Genomic DNA, 13,828 nt, shown 5'->3' with positions numbered 1-13,828 from the left:
TAAAAGAGTGCACGTTGCTAAATTTTTCCAAAAAGATATGGTGAAAATAAGAAAAGGGATCAAGTATTCCCACTCTCTCCTATAGGGATGTCGATTCTATTAAAAGCTTCACTGAAGTCTGTGTATAGAACCTGAACGAAATTTTCTTGATCCATGGAATGGATATTATAAGAAACAAATTCAAGTAAATTAATCGTTGTAGATCGTATTTTAACAAATCCATGTTGCTTTTCAGTTCTGAATGTTTTTAATTGATTTTTAATTTTTAAGTTTCGGTATGCACGATGAGATTGCTATACTACGGTAATTTTTAATGTCGGACTTTTTCCCCGACATGAAATGGATTCAAGAAAAGATTCTTTCCATACTTGAGGAAAAATACCGGATTTCAATGATGAGTTCAACAGAAGAAACAAGGCTATACTAAATTCATTTACAAGTTTTTTTTCAATTAATGGAGGAACTTCTTCAGGCCCGGGTCCTTTGGAACTATATAGGGAGCAAATTGGTTCGTGTATTTTGTCAAGAATGATTGAATCTACCACAGTAAATGATGTTGAGCCGGAGAAATAATCGAAAATCGCAGTATGATTGGCTTCCGAATAACTAGTGTAAATGCTTTGGAAAAAATTGGCAAAAATTACATATTTTATGGAAATTATTACCGGTAGAGCTGTCCAAGTGCATACGAGATGAAAAATTATTACTTTTCAATTTTGAACTTACACAATTTAAGAAGTTTCTAGGGTTGGACTTTATGTTTTTCTCTGTTTTCTAATTATATTCTTCGAAGGAGGTATTAATACATATGGCTAGTTGGTTGCATGCTTCTTGATAATCTAAATTATTATATACGCAGCTAGCGGAAGTGTCTTTTCAGGTTTTTATGCGCTTTCTGCTTTTTATTTCTAAGATGCTTTGGCTCAACGAGAGAACAATATAAGTTGAAATCAATTGAATCAACTTGGTTGTTTTGTGTTTGTGTGTGGCGAATGAAAAGATTCCCTTAACTGATTTAAGATTACTTCTTCTGAAATTATATCACATTTGGAAACAAAATATAACTTCTTTCAGCTCGAAATCCCCACTCGAGTCGGATGATTCCCAAAGGTAATCCGATACATTCCCCGTGTGCCACACCGATAAGTAACAGGTACCTACTTGAACGATGTTTAACTTCCCGAATATCCTGATGGAGCTACGCATTTCATTGAAAATTAAAGCAAACATCAGCTCACGATTGCAGGAATGCCGGAAATTTGCGATGCAGTTGAATTTCGATTGGAACGTACGGCGAAACTCTGAATGTGTTGACGCGTTGCTGTATAGTCAAATATTTTCGATATTTCGATCGCTTGGTAAATGGAATGTAAAAGCAATCGAGAACTTGCGTACCTACAAACATACATAGGGACATAGAACTCTACAGCTATTCGGCTACCAAAATATTTAAACCACCGATATTAAAATTAACGATCTGATTTAACCTGTGAGCAGTGTTGCAGAACTGAGCTTGATACGAAGCAACCATTTTTCTTACCGGACGGAGTGGTTAGTTTCATTTTAATAAATATAAGTGATTTAATTTTAGTATGTCCTAATTCACCTGGAAACATTGCATGAATTTTAAACATGTTGAATTGGAATTGCATGAGTACTTTTCATGCAATACTCCACGAGGCACCAACAGTGATGTCAATAGAATTTATAGTTTTTCACTAACAAAAGATATGCCCCTTGTAAACAACTAATATCTTTTTTGCTTAGTAAGATACGAAGCTACAGTCTTCGACAAAGTTGTTCAGCGGAAAATTTCTTTTGGAGAATTTATAAATTGGCACAATAATCATTAGCAGGCTCGGTTCTACAAAAAAAAATAATGAAAATGATATTGATTTTTGTACAAAATTTTCAATATCCCAGACAAACATAAAAGTTAAAATTTGCTCAAGTAAACGTTATTCGAAAACTCTGCAAAAAATCATGAGTTTTTAATCAAAACGAAGCTTTTTAGGCCCCAGGGTTTGAGAAATTCAAATATGACCCCAAATCGACTCAGTCTAATGTACCAAATAAAATCACTATTGTGCGCCCTTCAGCCTTGATGAGCGAAATGCGATATGGTGTATTCAATCATACCCTACAGTTCACATTTTGAGTTGCAATTAAAATTGAATCCCATAATACTGGCAGTTGGCAATACTTTCATTTCGTTGTTAAATTTAATTCGGGGAGAAAATTGTTAGCAGCTTCTCTGTACTGTCCTTCAACACATCATTTGAATCCTTTCATCGTTAGCATTTATTCGAACAAAGAAAATATCACATGAACAGCAATGAACATGACAGCATTATCCAACGTTTCGATTGAAGCTTTATGGCCGGTATATGTTTCGATTTTTAATGATATCGCTTCACACAGCGAGAAATTCCAAGCAACGATTTTCATCATCCCCAAGCCTTTGTTTGTTGCTCTTTTTGAATATGTATCGTCCTCCCAATATCTGCTATCGCTGTCATTAATATACGGTTTGTTTTTTTATTGCCCCCTTTTACGAAAGAGTATAATAAAAACAATTTATACTGTGAAACAAACAACAAACTTCAAAAGACAAGGATATTATATTTCCAAAACATTTATGTCAATAGAGACAATTTGCCAGAAGGACGCTCGAAAGAAGTCGCTGTAGCATTGTTGTTTGCAGAGGAACATTTACCGTTTAAAAGGACGGGTTTTGTTGGGTTAGATAGATGTGTATGTAAAACGAGAGCCATCATGAGACGACGACGACGCTTGGCTTTTCACTTCACTTTCTCCACCATACCGAGTTTTGACAGCCGTAAATCAGGTGGTAGATTAGCATTCCTCGTCTCCATCCAGGAACTCGTTTGGGGCGGAGTGTTCGGTTTACTTCCCTCTGATGATGGCCTCTGGGAGCACCAATTTGGGATCCTTCATCGAAGGGTCCTCCTGCCAGGCTCTTTCACATCAAAACCATCTAAGCTGGAGGAGGCAATCTTCAATTAAGACGTACGCAATTTGTATCTACCGAAAACAACACCATCACTTCCATCCGCGTCCCTCCTCTTTAAGCTTTCTGGTAGCTCAAACACACCCCCAAAACACATCAGGCAGAGCCCCTCTAATAGACGTGCAAAGTTTAAATCGTTTTCCTCGGAAAATGGGTTCACGATTTGGCAAACCGAATTTGATCCTATTTTGAGAAGTTCTTTGCTCCATTTCTATACACTCACCAAACCTATAGGTGCCGAATCAACTGCTGACTGCTGGCTGCGTGCTGAGGTAGGCTACCTATCGTTCTTGTTGTTGTTTGGCTTCAGCTCAAGTGGGCCCTACTCAAGAAGTGGGGAGGGAAATGGTGCTTGAACAAAACGCACACGCTGCTGGGCTAAAAATGGCTTCCCGATTCTTGGTCGGTCGAGGAAAATAGCGCAGGCATTGAGGCGAAAATTACATCTTCCACCCCATGTTGTTTGCCTAAATTGTTATGTGAAGGAAAATTTCGGTGTTGCGAGTGTTGCGAATCGAACATGTAAACAATTGTGGGATGAAAGAAAATTCGAAAATGTTTGAACATAAACAAACCCCCACAAACCTATGGGGATTTCCACTATTTTTTCCTCAATTCTGTTCTCACCGACACATCTTCGTGAAGGTAATTCCGTTGAAATCTGATTTTCCAACTTACTGTGAAAATTAAAGATTCATAATGAAAGTCAAACCTTTACGCCTTCCATGTCTACCGCTATGTATAGGGGAAAACTGTACAGAACGCACCAGTTAAGCATTAACGCTATTTACAGCGCCAAAAATCATGTAAAAACCGAATTGAACGTTTACGACGATTCAGAGATTTATTTTACTTCTTACTAAAACGAAAAATAACGATAAAAACTAAATGTTGATGATGTTTTTGTTAAAACTCAACCAGCTAGAGAACACACAGAACGCCGAAACTAGTGGACAGAACGCACCATACCATAAAGGCGATCAGAAACAGAATATTGATAATATGGAATATAATGATTGTAATATCAAATTTTTAGTAAAATGTTCATCGCATTTATGTAAACTAAACATATTTTGGCAAAAACTCATTTGTTATTGCTAAACGTATCGAAAATTTCGCTTTTTGAAATACACTTTTTGAGAACGTTATAGGCGAAACGCCTTCAAGTAGGCAACGATATTCAATTTCTTGGCTAATATTGTGACAAATATGGCAGCAGACGATTTTTTGGAATCAAATCTTGGAGCACCATTTAAACTTGAAAAAGGATGAAATTTGATATAATAAGGTATTCTTATCGTAGTTTAGGACTCAGCAAATAAAAAGAATGATATTTCGCTTGGTATTCGGTTTTCTCAAGAGTTAACAGCATTCATTACTCTGTGGTTAGACACGAATGCCATAATGCTGGTAAAGTGTCAAAAATAAAACCTAAAAAAAAAAAAATTACTCTGTGGTACTCGAAAAGGAAAACCGAATGCTGGGATTTTTTTATACGTTTGAGCAAAGAATTAACTGATTCAGTGTGCTTGCGAGCTCTGTATTGCTGCCTGGTGCGATTGATTTTGGAATCTGTGAACCTAGTATGGTGGCCTTTTGAAGTTTCATGGAAAGCACGTTTTGAAGCCATCCAACGTCGGTTCGTGCGTTACGCTCTTGGGAGAATCCTTTAAATTTGCCGCCATACGCTCATCGTTGTGCCCTGCTTGGACTTCATACGCTGTCGGATCGTCGTTCCATCGGTCTCTCGCTGATTGTGGCTAAGATTAAATTTCATCTTTAAATATTTTTAAGTTCAAATATTAATGTTTTTACGTTAATAATTAAAACTTAGCCTTCCAAAGTTGTTCTCAAAATATCCTTTCAAATTCACTTTGATTCACTGTATCTTATTTCGAATGATTTGAATATCAAAACTCAAATTTAAGTTTTTTTTATCTAAAAAGTTCAATTCGTTAGTATATTTGAATGATTATTGATTATTTGCATATGCGTGTTAAGGGTCATATTGCCCCGAACAACTTTTGAAGGTAACGACAAAGTCAGTAATACAAAAGTAGATGCCTCAATTTACAGATTTTGCAAAAACACACATGTACATTTCTCTTAATCAAGGTGTTTTTGAAAAGAAATTCTGATTTTTTGTGATTTTATCCGAATATTCTGTGATGGATTTCCGTGATACTCATTTTTTTAAATTCATTGAAAATTCATGATAAATTGCTACACTTTGTAGAACTGAAGGGATTTGTGGTAAAAATATTTGAATTTGTGTTTATTAGAATAAAGTTTTCAATAGGTATTTCAACATAAAGAACAACCTCTTAAAATGAAAGCTGCTTCTTGAAGTTCGAATAGTAATGGCAATGAAGATTGATTCTTATTCTGAAATAATTTCTTTGCTTTATTGACTTCATTAGTTTTCGAACTTAACAAAACAATTTGTAGAAAGCCTTCTTCCTCCTTCTCATCGTCCCTCTGAAAGGAAGAATAAATTTTTGTGTGCCTGGTTTGGTATGCTGTGACACTAATCAAAGTAATTGTTGGTTCTATTCGAAATTAATTTAACATATTTTATGTCTCTAAAGTTGATATAATGAGAAAAATACAAAGCTGCTGCATACATTCAGGGGTAAAAACCGCGTGTGGGACATAAGGCATAAGGCAGCGCACCTAGCAGTTTATTTTGGAAGCTAATAGTTCCGCTCAAGATCAAAGATGGTTCCACTCAAGATCATATTTTACTTTAAAAAACCACGCGATTATTTGATATTTTGATGGAAAACTTGTTACAAAAACACGAATATTGCTTTTTTAAGAGTTTTCCATTAAGAATCAGTTTATAACGGCCAAGGCTTACATAAATTGACGTTCAAAGTCAGCTTAGATTGGTGAAAATTGCCGCAGAAATGCGTATGTTTTTAAAGCTTCTAATAAAATTATTTCATTTCATAAATTTTAGCAAAAATGACAAAGGTTGTATGAAAAAATCTTGAAAATGTGTTATTTCAACATTTTGATAAGATTCATAAATAATCATTGCCTAGATCTTAGGAAAAGTAAATGGTTCCGCTCAAGATCAGATTTCGACTAGTTCCGCTCAAGATCATTTACCCTACTTCGTAACGAAATTGACTGCTTCTGGCTACTTTCGCGCTGTAATATTTATGCTCCAGAAAGAACCTTGCGTAATAGAAACTGGCTCTATCTGGAACCCAGAAACACAAGCTATGGCAGCAACGACCCTCTTCGTTCCGCGAAAATGTGCTTTTTACGTTATTATAATGTTTTCGACTTCAATGTTTACACTGCAACTTTTAAACGCCGTATTGAATATTATTTAAGTGACCGATTAAGGAATAAAGAAAAGTATCATGTAATATGCTAGTTTTCATTGAGACACCTATGTCAGATTGTCATTTTAATTCAAATAAACAAATAAACATATTCTAAATTTGAGCGTCAAACACGTGGTTTGGCGCGCATTCTGCCCAATTTGGTTGATTGGTTTAAGTTAAAATTTGTGAAAATTAAATGAAATATAAAAAATATTTATAGTCATCCGAAGGGGCATACGATTGGAAAAAAGAAAAGCTGGAATTTCATTAAGCTGAAATGATAATCATGAAAAATTATAAGTTTCACGAAGATTCCTTCTGCTTTTAAGAATTTTAGTCGTTTTAATGATACTTTCACCTAAGAAAATATAGAAAAGCTTGTTTGCCGCAACAAAAATGAAGAAAAACATCATTCGTAGCCATGAGTTGGCATATTTTTGAAAAATAATAGCATGGGCCATCTCGCCCCGCTGGTGCGTCTAGTACAGTTTTCACCAACTCTCAACAAACCAAAATGAGAAAAATAGAATATTAGTGCTGAATTTTCCTCATAACGAACAATTGGACGTAGGTTAAATCTAAAAAACACTAAAGGTTTATGTGATAAAATATTGATGGTATAGCTTCAACCTCTTCTACAGCTTTAGAAATTATTCTTGCCTTAGATAAGCCCTTTACCTAATACCATTTTGTGAAGATTTCATGCGATTTTAAGACATCTACAGCATTTTAAAGTTTAGCGATTTGAAGATGGCGTCTGATAACGAAATTCGACTTCTACTCATTGATCCATTCCAACTTATATACCTACATATGTATATTGTGGGAGTTTCATGCGATTTTCAGTGATTAACGGCTTTAAAGTTCATCTTGGATTTCAAGAAATGGTCTGATAGCTAAATTTTATTGCAAAATTCGACTTTTTCTACATGTACTCTTTTTCGATCGAGAAATGAGCGTACTCTTCTTTTTGAAAAATCTTGCAGAATGTACTCTTTTTAATGTTGAAAGACATTTCATCAGAGAAACGAACTTTTTTCTTCCAGTTCTTAAGTTTATGTTCCTGTATGTTCATGAATTCCGAAAGAAAGGCAACACTTTATGCATTCATGGCACGGTGTTTCAGGTTTCTTTACTTTGTTGAGTTGTTCAATCGATGAATTCGATCAAAAGCTAAATTTGTCGTTAAACATAAGCCCGCCCAAGCAACCAAAAGTCTCATATCTACTTAAACTCGTTCCTCCAAAGTTCAATTTTCGCTGAATAAAGGTTTCAAAGGGAATTGGTACCAAATTTTCTCGAATGTGAGCATGAAAGTTACAAAAGGTTCCTCAAATAGTCTTCTATGGACTTGAAGCTCCAAAAAGTTCTTCATATAGCCTTTTTTGTGACATGTCAATCGCACCCACACAGTATAAAAGTTACAAATTAGGTCTCAAATAGCCTTCTGTGAACTTCAAGTTCCAAGAAGTTTCTCAATTACCCTATTTTGTGACATGTAAATCGCATCCACACAGTATAAAAGTTACAAATTAGGTCTCATATAGCCTTCTGTGAACTTCAAGTTCTATGAAGTTCCTCAAAAAGCCTTCTGTGAACTTCAAGTTCCAAAAGGTTCCTCAAATAGCATTTTCTGTGACATGTCAATCGCATCATTCAGAATAAAAGTTGCAAATTGGATCTCAAATAGCCTTCTATGGAATCGAAGTTCCAGATAGTTCCTCAAGTAGCCTTTTTTGAGACATGTCCGCCATTTCATGAATATGAAATGTGAACGAACATCACCAAAGGGCATATAATAAATAAATCATTTTTTGGAGCTTGGAAATTGTTGAAATGTTTAATTTATTTTGAAACTTCAACTCAGAACAACTTAAAGCTAACTCGCAAATGATTGTTTTTGAAAAGAGTAAATACTTTGACTTTATAAAGTTTTGTCCAACTGTATTTACTTGCCACGAATTTATCACACATTGAAAAACAGTTGAAGCAATTCATTGAATAAATATCAAGATAAAATCAAAAATTTGTATAATTTTATGCTTAACAGTTATAAACATGGAATTTCATTTTTTTTAAACCGATATTATTTTAACGGATCATTGATTTATATGCCGTTTCGTAATGTTTAATAATCAACATGCGTCTTTGCTGCTGGCCGCTGGTTGCCCTTGCGGGTATTCTAGGAAGCTTATAACCACTTCAAATTTTAGCTGCCGGTAAGGCAACATCTTGGCGTGGCGTCGTGGCAGCGTGTTCGGCTATCATCTCGGAGGATGGGGTTCAAATCTGGTACCAGGACTAATTTTTTCCATTAGGTTGAGTAAGCAAATCAAATAATTGTGTAGCAGAACTGGCGTGCGTGCAGGCATGTATCGAACAAAATTGAAAGCAAAGCAATTAAGTATGATCAATTGAGGGAGGGGATGGGAAGAATAAAGATGGATGCCGAGAAATCGGCAGCACCACATGGGCTGGTGATGACCAAAATAAGAGAGGAGAGGAGAATTATTTTTTGTTTTTGCTGATTAAACGTTTACTTGTGGGCTGAATAGAAGGCCGTTCAAATATTTAATGGAACTTCAAAGTTTCAATAAGAACTTAAATTTTGGGCTGAATAAAAGGAACTTCAGCACATTGATTATGCTGATTAAGCTGTGTTCGACCTTTTTAACGAGACTTTTGGTTGCTTGGGCGCTTTTAAGAAACGCTTCTCCCAGGCATCGTAATAAACTTTGCATTCGATCAGCGCCTTTAAATATGCGCCTAAGCATTTTGCTAACTGCATTTTGCACAACAGCAATTTTAACTCTTTTTGAAATGCAAAATTTTCTCATGTTTGCGATGTTCTTATCTCTATCTTTTCGAATAATCCAACGACCCTTTGACTTTTCACTAAAAATCTGCAAGAAAATGAACAAAAACTAAAAACGAAAACTTTTAATTTGTAAAAGTTTAAAAAACATAATTGCCAGGTAAGTCACATAACACTAGTTGAAATAAAATTTCCTGGTTTCTCTCGTTTCTCCCAAATATATTGAAATATGATTTCAACATACTCTTTTTGGCGTTGAAGGATATGGTAACCCTAGTTTACCCCATTCACCCAGTACCCATATTGTGGGGGTTTCATGCAATTTTAGGTCATTTACAGCAATTTAAGCCGTTACCTTGGATTTTTAGATGGCGTCAAATGGTTTTATTCCTCCAGTCATTCACATTTTTGAATTTTTGTAAACTGACTCCTACGTTTGAAAGCCTATTAATTGAGTATCAAATAGGCAAAATTTGGTATGTATTCGAAATTTATTTATGTTAGCAAAAATCTAATTTCAAAGCTCTCATGATGATACAAAAAAGCATTTAGAAGCAAACGGGTTGTTAAATGTGTAAAAATAACTTTTTTCCTTTGTATATGAAAAGTTAAAGTGCTATTTTTATAGTCATTTTATGATAAATTTTTTATATTTAAAAATTAAGGTCATTTTCCAAGAGTAAGCCCGTGTTGGATAAATGGATAGGAACCTTATCAAATCGTTATCTTCGAAGAAAAAATGAAAATGAAAATAGTAGGAGGGCCTAGGGGAATATGTGAAGGTAAAATTTCATTTGTATTTTGAAGCTCAAACTATTTAAAAATTATTATAATAATTGCTCCTAAATGTAGGCACCATCTTAGTTTTTATTTCGATTATAAATATTTTTATAATAAAACGTTAAAATCAAGAATAAGTTGATAAACTAGCACATGAAAATACTCTGAAGCATTGTATATCTCAGAATTCACTGGATCAAAAGTTCCAAATTTAGTATCTTTGTGCCAGCGTAAGTGTTGTGTTCAATTTTGTAGGGTTTCATGATTAATTTGATAACATTTGAGATTGTTCCGAACTGCCGTAGCATTTGATAAACTGGCATTTGCAACTCGAATGAAGGTGTTTTGTATCTTTTATGATCAAGAAAACTCGTTAAAACCGTCCAAATAGAGACTGATCAATGTTACACCAAAGCATCAAATTCTATGCAAGACAACGTCGATTTTCAAATCAAATTTTAAGTAGTCTTATAAACTTCTGCAATCATGTTTTTCGTTCATAGGACTCCATTACTGAATTAAAAATTATACAAAATGCCACATTTCCCTTAACAGAAAAAATAGTCGAGAAATATTGAAAAAAGTGATCAATCTTACCCCGTTTTACGGAACTAATAATTAACAACTCAGAAATGAGGAACGCGTCCTATGCCTGTAATTTGTTGGATTGCGAGAGAAACGTCAGCTTTTTATATAGCTCTTATAATTCTAATTAGCCATTAATGTGACCATAATAAAGCTATTAAGCATTGAATTGACTAACGCCATGTTTATTGCAAAATTGAAATGCAAAAAATGACGCCATGTTGATGGACTCACTATGTCAAGTTTTGGAATGTTTTTTCAGGATTATTTTCAATAAATTCCATTGTGTGTTTGCGATATCATATATTAAAAAACATTCATGCAATTAAAAAAATGTTTTCGCGCAATTTGTTTAATTTTCTTTTTTTTCATCAACATAAATATTCTATTTAAAATTTTCATATTCAAAAGCTTTAGTGACCAAAATTTTACATCATAATGATTTTATCGAAATATTACAAATTGGTTATGATAACGTTAGCAGGATTTTAGCTTTATAGGAGTTCTGGTGTTATACATTTTTTTTTTTCAAATACTATAGTCTTAACGATGTTTTGCTGACCATAATAAAGCAAAAAATATTACTTGAGATGATTACAGGTATTTGGTAACCGTAGCTCATATTATTCACAACAAACAGTTTTCCTTATAACTTTTTCAAAAAATCAACGTTTTTCAACAATATTTAGAACACTTACACCTTTGCTGTTTGCGAACATTGTTGTGTCTGCATTGTTTCTTTTGTTATGTGAGTTGAATAACGGAAGTTATTGGGAAAACAATTCTTAAACTTCGTATTTTGGCCAATTGTCCCCCCGCAAGACGACGGTGCCCTATTATTGATATTATATGATTTCAAAAAATAAAATCTAGTTTCGCCAACTTGAAGCAGCATTCAATTTAGATATAGTTATTTTTTGTTTAAAAAAAAGGTTTTAAAGTTAGGGTGTATTTTTAATGCACACCAATTACGGGTTACGGTTTTTTATCTCGCATTAGTGTCCCATTCAATCACATGGACAAAATATATTCACGAATGCGTGAAACAAAAGCGCTAAGTTCGTGGAAAGCTACTTAAAATTAGTCATTTTTTTTCATCATTATATGCGAGTTATAGTCCAGTGAAATGAGGAATTAAAAATCCAACTACATAAATCCTAAACATTATCTTGTGCATTCTCAGAATGGGATCCCACACACAGTTCAAAAATTGAAACGAAAAAATGACTGCCTCTAAACCGGACTGAAATGGACTTCAGTAGGTCTGGAATGTTAGTTTTAAAAATATGCTGACATTCAAAGCAGAAAACCCAAACAAGCCCAATTAGGCGGAGAGTTGACTCGGTTATAATTTTATTTTCATGCTCGCTGCCGGAAAACTTTGTTTCACAAAAATTGTGCAGCAATTTTGCGAGAATCCGCCTAACATAATCCCATTTCCAGGAACCCACATTTCCGAAACGACCGGAACATCAGAGCTAATGCTGCTACCGATGCAAACTGAAGAGCGGCATTAAAATTGAATAACTTTCTATGGACTGGAAACGGCTCAACACCACTTTTTAATTTATTCGATCTTGCCTAATGATTATCGGCTCATCGTTCCCGTTATTTTGCTCAAGCCGGGTTCCATTATTTATGACTTCGGGACAAGAGTGCTATTTTAATTAAAATTGGTTCGACAGCAGTAAAAGCAAGCACTTCTTGGGATGTGAAGAGCCTTGGGGGGAACTTTTAATTTTAGCCAGTCCGGGTGCTAAATTTGTGCTAATGAGAGTACGAAATCCAGCCCCTAGATGTCTCCATATCTATTTCCCATTGAAATAATCTAGACCAGATATAAACCCGCAATGAAAATAAAACTTTATCGTGGAAAATTCTGTTCGAATTTTAATATTCGTACCAAATTGAAAGATAACAAATTCTGGTGGTGTTTTCTGAGTTTGTGTGCCACATGACATGGCACACAGGAAGCGCTATATACGAAATCGCTAAAGGACATCAGGAAATGGAAATCGGTTTTGCTCTCTGTGGGAGATGAAATCGTTATTGTCTCTTCTGAAACACTACCCGCTCAATGCTAGAAACCGACCGTTTTCCATGCTTTATGGCATTCAGGTTCTACTATGCGACGGAAAAAAATAAGCTGGATTGCTGTCTGCATCAACTCAACTCCCAGTAGTGGGTCTGATTGATGAACATGGCGTCACGAATCAAATTATTGCCTTTTTTCGCAACCGTGAATGGAGGGTGCGCCGCAAAAACTTGTGCATATCGTCGTCCATCCGTCGTTGTGTTTGACTGGCGCAGAATGAAGCTTAGTGAAAAAAAGGGATAGTTGTGCCAATGAATTCCTCGTTTTGAGAGTGCGTGTGTTCAAATTACGAAGCGCTGCTGGTGCCATAATTCTTTAAAAAAAAAATGCGTCATGTCATTAGACAGCAGATTTTAAATCTTTTTTTTATCAACGCTTGAATTGTACATGTTTGAAAGGATTCCGCACAGTTTTTGACACAAAAATATTTTAATGATTCATTTTAACTGAACTCTTAGCACATGTGGTATCAATAATGACTTATTAGCACTTTCCCTAGTATTTGATCTTAAGGTTTTAATTCATTCAATGACTTTGTTGAATTTAAAAATAACAAAGATTAGATTTGGTTTGAAATTCCTTGCAATTTTTATAATCTACCGAACGGGAAAAAATATCACAAATATATTCAACATAAGTTATAAATATAAATCATCACAACCCACAACCCATCGTTTTAATCAATACCGTAAAACGGGGTAACATTGATCACCGGGGTAGCTTTGATTAACATGAAATTGTGCCAAATAATCATCAATAACTAAGTCTATAGTTTGAATTTTTGAAAACTGTTTTCTACGTTTGAAAGCCTATTAATTGAGTATCAAATAGGCAAAATTTGGTTTGTATTTGAAATTTGTTTTCTGCTAGTAAAAATGTTATTTCAAAATCTTAAAATATCTATCTTTTCCAAGGCTAGCAAACAAACAGCTCTCCTGATGATACCAAAAAGCATTTAGAAGCAAACGAGTTGTTGAATGTGAAAGAACAACTTTTTTTTCTTTGTATTTGTGTAGTTGTAGTGCTATTTTTATAGGCATTTAGTGATAAACTTTTTATATTTAAAAATAAAGGACGTTTTCCAATAGTAAGCCCGTATTTGAAAAATGGCTATGAACCCTATCAAATGGTTAACTTTGAAGAAAAATGAAAATGGTAATAGTGGGTGAGCCTAGAAGAACGTG

The 13,828-nt window shown here is 34.5% G+C and overlaps 2 protein-coding genes across 2 annotated transcripts in view; both read right to left on the bottom strand.

Annotated features, from left to right (window-relative positions):
- The window catches only part of LOC129749181 (TWiK family of potassium channels protein 7), a 613,556-nt gene that overhangs the window by 357,815 nt on the left and 241,913 nt on the right, over nt 1-13,828 (bottom strand). The gene's annotated exons all lie outside the window — the stretch shown is intronic.
- LOC129742557 (uncharacterized) overlaps nt 1-13,828 on the bottom strand; it is a 40,803-nt gene that overhangs the window by 7,189 nt on the left and 19,786 nt on the right. The gene's annotated exons all lie outside the window — the stretch shown is intronic.

The sequence above is a fragment of the Uranotaenia lowii genome, chromosome 2 (genome assembly GCF_029784155.1).
Source record: "Uranotaenia lowii strain MFRU-FL chromosome 2, ASM2978415v1, whole genome shotgun sequence".
Taxonomy (NCBI): Eukaryota; Metazoa; Arthropoda; class Insecta; order Diptera; family Culicidae; genus Uranotaenia; species Uranotaenia lowii.
The sequence above is the reverse complement of the archived record's forward strand: the minus strand, read 5'-3'. Positions and strand labels throughout refer to the sequence as shown.